The sequence below is a fragment of the Pongo pygmaeus genome, chromosome 3, assembly GCF_028885625.2.
Source record: "Pongo pygmaeus isolate AG05252 chromosome 3, NHGRI_mPonPyg2-v2.0_pri, whole genome shotgun sequence".
Taxonomy (NCBI): Eukaryota; Metazoa; Chordata; class Mammalia; order Primates; family Hominidae; genus Pongo; species Pongo pygmaeus.
This window is the reverse complement of record NC_072376.2, coordinates 95,390,740-95,395,416: the sequence shown is the minus strand read 5'-3', so window position 1 is coordinate 95,395,416 and position 4,677 is coordinate 95,390,740.

Below are 4,677 nucleotides of genomic sequence, written 5' to 3'. Positions count from 1 at the left end.
GAAAAAAAGAATAGACTACAGATAACTATTCCTAGGCAGTTATGGTACATTTAGCCAACACTTTTACTTCTCTCATGTTATCTGTTAGTATTAATGCTGACAAAGCAAGATTTTATGCAAAACAACACACCAAGCCTTGCTTTTCCACTGCATTCCTCAGGAGGTTGTTTATTGTGTTGTTGATTTTCTTTCCCTTTTGAATATATCAGAGTAAGAAAACGTCAATGATCAAATTCAGTGACTCAATTTTGGTTAAATATTGATGGATAAAGGTGTAAAATGATTTTTTTCACATTTCTTGTCCCATTTGATCCATCAGCATCATTTTGCCCTGATGAAAATCTCACTTCCTAATTTCCCCTAGTTCTCCTCCTACACTTCTGATTCCATTTCATTTGTTGGGGCGGGGGAAGTAAGGGGCAAAACTATTTATCTTATACACTTATTGTGAAATGTCAGTGAGACAAAATGTCAAAGCACCTGGAACTCAGTAGGCACTCAATAAATTCAAGCACTCTGCCCCTTCCTCCACTTACCCTATAGATGTGGGTGCTTTGCAGGGTTCTAGCTTGGGTCCACTCCTTTCACATCTCACGTTTCTAGATAGCATCATCTACTCCCATGGTTCCAACTGCCTCTTAGGACCCCAAAGTCTGTACTTCCAGTTTCTCCCTTACTATTTATCTTCAGAATGTCTCTCTTGCTAGCTATCAAAATGAGTCCATCTGGATGTCCCCTAGACCTTGTCTACCCAACAGGTCCAATGATGTCACTTAGTTATTCAAGGTGAGAAATCCAGGTACCAATGACCCCTGAATTGCCTCATCCCACCTTTCTCCTTTTCCCTGATATCCAATCAGATACCCACTCCATCACCGATACTCCACTTGAAAGCCCCAAGGGGTGATCTATTTTGTTTGCTGCTGTATTCCCAGTGCCTAGAACAATGCCTGACACCAGTAGGTACCTACTCAATCATTTATTGAATGAATTAATCTGTCCTCTCCTCTTTGCTGACATAAATGTAGTCCAAACCTTATTATCTCTTTGGCAAATCATGTTCATACCCTCTAAACTAACTTTCCTGCCTCTAGAAACTCCAGCTTCCCTTGCGTTCTCTGCAGTCCATCCAATACACTGTGTATCATGAGTTAAATTGTGAATTTTCTGTTCTTTTCTTTTTCTTTTTCTTTTTTTTTTTTTTCGAGACATAGTTTCGCTCTTGTTGCCCAGGCTGGAGTGCAATGGCGCGATCTCGGCTCTTTGCAACCTCCACCTCCTGGGTTCAAGCAATTCTCCTGCCTCAGCCTCCTGAGTAGCTGGGAATACAGGCATGCACCACCACCCCAGCTAATTTTGTATTTTTAGTACAGACAGGGTTTCTCGATGTTGGTCAGGCTGGTCTTGAACTCCCGACCTCAGGTGATCCACCCGCCTCGGCCTCCCAAAGTGCTGGGATTACAGGCATGAGCCACTGCGCCCAGCCAAATTGTGAATTTTCTAAAAAAAACAGACCCCAGTATTTTCCTTGGTTCTTCACAGTGTAGCCTCATTTTACCTCTTTAGCCCACTCTCTTGCCAATTCTTCACTCATTAAAATTCGCAATATTCCCTGCCTTCAACATACATACTTTTTTAAAATTGCAAATTCCAATTGTTCATTGGTGGCATATAGGAAAGCAATTGACTTTTGTACATTAACCTTATATCCTGTGACCTTGCCATAACTGCTTATTAGTTTCAGGAGACTTTTTGTATGTGTTTCTATATAGACAATCATGTTGACTGTGAACAAAGACAGTTTTATTCCTCCTTCCCAATCTGTATAAAGCTACATTTCCTTATCTGGTCTTATTAGCTAGGATTCTGGTATGATATTAAATAGGAACATGAGAGTAAACATCTTTGCCTTGTTCCTGACCTAGGGGGAAAGCATATAGTCTGTCCTCATTAAGTATGATGTAGGTTTTTTGTAGATATTCTGTATGTGATTGATGATTGATGAAGATCCCCTCTATTTCTAGTATACTGAGCTTTTTTTTTTTTTTTTTGAGATGGAGTCTTGCTCTGTCACCCAGGCTGGAGTGCAGTGGCATGGTCTCGGCTCACTGCAAGCTCCGCCTTCCAGATTCACGCCATTCTCCTGCCTCAGCCTCCTGAGTAGCTGGGACTACAGGCGCCCGCCACCACGCCCGGCTAATTTTTTGTATTTTCAGTAGAGACGGGGTTTCACTGTGTTAGCCAGGATGGTCTCGATCTCCTGACCTTGTGATCCACCCTCCTCAGCCTCCCAAAGTGTTGGGATTACAGGTGTGAGCCACCGCACCTGGCCTTTTTTTTTTTTTTTTAGAGATGGGGGTCTTGTTTTGTTGCCCAGCCTGGTCTCAAACTCCCGAGCTCAAGTGATCCTCCTGCCTTGGCCTCCAAAAGTGCTGGGATTACATGCATACCTAGCCTACTGAGCATTTTTATCTTGAATGAGTGTTGGATTTTGTCAAATGCTTTTTCTGTACCTATTAATACAATCATGATTTTTCCCCTTTAGTATGTTGATGTGATGGGTTACATTCATTGATTTTCAAATGTTGAATCAGTCTTGCATACCTGGAATAAATCCCACTTGGTCATAATATATCATTCTTTTTACACATTATTGCATTTGATTTGCTAATATTTTGTTAAGGATTTTTGCATCTATGTTTATGAGAGACTGTAGTTTTCCCTTTCTTGTCATGTCTTTATCTGATTTTAGTATTAGAGTAATGTTGGTCGCCTAGAGTCAGTTAGGAGGTGTTCCCTTAGCTTCTATTTTTTTGGAAGCTATTGTAGAGAATTGGTGTGATTTCTTTCTTAGAAAAAAAAATTAAGGAAATATTTCTGGGTCAAAGATTTATTTCTTAAATGTTTGATCAATCATCAGTGAACCCATCTAAGCCTGGTGCTTTCTATTATAGAAGGTTATTAGTTATTGATTTAGTTTAACAGGTATAGGCCTATTCAAATTTTCTCTTTCTTCTTGTGTGAGTTATGGAACACTGTTCCTTTCAAAGAACTGGCCCATTGCATGGGTTTGGGCCATAATCTCAAAAGACACAATCTTGAATGTCATAATCCCAAATGATGAAATCCTGAAAGATCAAAATCCCTAAAGTCCAAAATCCCCAAAATTCCAGTCTCAAATGATCAAAATCCTGAAAATATAATTCTTGACAAAATAATTTTTAAAATTCTTTAAAATACTTTATATTTTTTAAAGGAGACTTGAGAAACATAAAAACACAACAGAGCACTTCATAGACCATTTTAGACAATAAAATAGGCAATAATAACATACTTTTTTTATTTTTATTTTTTATTGAGACAGGGTCTCACTTTGTCACCCAGGCTGGAGTGCAGTGGTACAATCTCAGCTCACTCCAACCTCCGCCTCCTGGGCTCAAGTGTTAATTTTTGTATTTTTACTAGAGACAGGGTTTCACCATGTTGGCAAGGCAGGTCTCCAACTCCTAACCTCAAGTGATCCGCCCACTTCAGCCTCTCAAAGTCAGGGATTACAGGTGTGAGCCACTGTGCCAGGCCTCCTCAGTCCATTTTTAATACTGAAGGTATAAATTGTGTAAAGATGTTTAGAAAGTTCTAATTCATTTTATGCATTTTTGCAAATTTGACTCCATGAAAGTGCATTATCGCAAAGCTGAATTTGTGTAAGCATTGTGCGTGTATGTAAAACCATTGCAACTTCCTCAATAAAAGATCTTCTTTTTGTACATCCGTATTTGTGAAAGATAAAATATTTTGAGATCTTGGCTCTTTGGGCAACTGCATGTGTGGTGATAACTCACTGCGGATTTTTAATGATTTTGTCAAAAGACTTATGTTGTCCATCTTGGTATTTCAGATGACCACAGTTATAAAGTTGAGTGCACACAATTACCAATCATATATGTTTATACATTTTGCTTTTTGGCCTATTTCTTTATGAATACAGTTCATCTACTCATAACTCTTATACTCATGAGACTGTTGTTAGGATACCTGAATGTTTATGCTTGCAAAGATATGTGTATTATTGGCCGGGTGTGGTGTGGCTCATACCTGTAATTCCAGCACTTTGGGAGGTCGAGGTGGGAGGATCACTTGAACCCAGGAGTTAGGGACTAACCTGGGCAATATAAAATAAATATATTGTAGAGTTGAGCCCTATGGGGCTTAGCAGGTGTTCTCCCCGTGTACGGAGATGAGAGATTGTAACAAATAAAGACGCAAGACAAAGAGATAAACAGAAAACAGCTGGGCCCAGGGGACCACTACCATCAAGACGTGGAGACTGGTAGTGGCCCCGAATGGCTGGGCACGCTGATATTTATTGCATACAAGACAAGGGGGGCAGGGTAAGGAGGGTGAATCTTCTAAGTGATTGATAAGGTGAAGCAAGTCATGTGATCATAGGACAGGGGGCCCTTCCCTTTTAGGTAGCTGAAGCAGAGAGAAGGCAGCATACATCAGCGTTTTCTTCTATGCACTTATAAGAAAGATCAAAGACTTCAAGACTTTCACTATTTCTTCTACCACTATCTACTACAAACTTCAAAGAGGAACCAGGAGTACGGGAGGAACATGAAAGTGGACAAGGAACATGACCACTGAAGCACAGCACCACAGGGAGGGGTTTAGGCC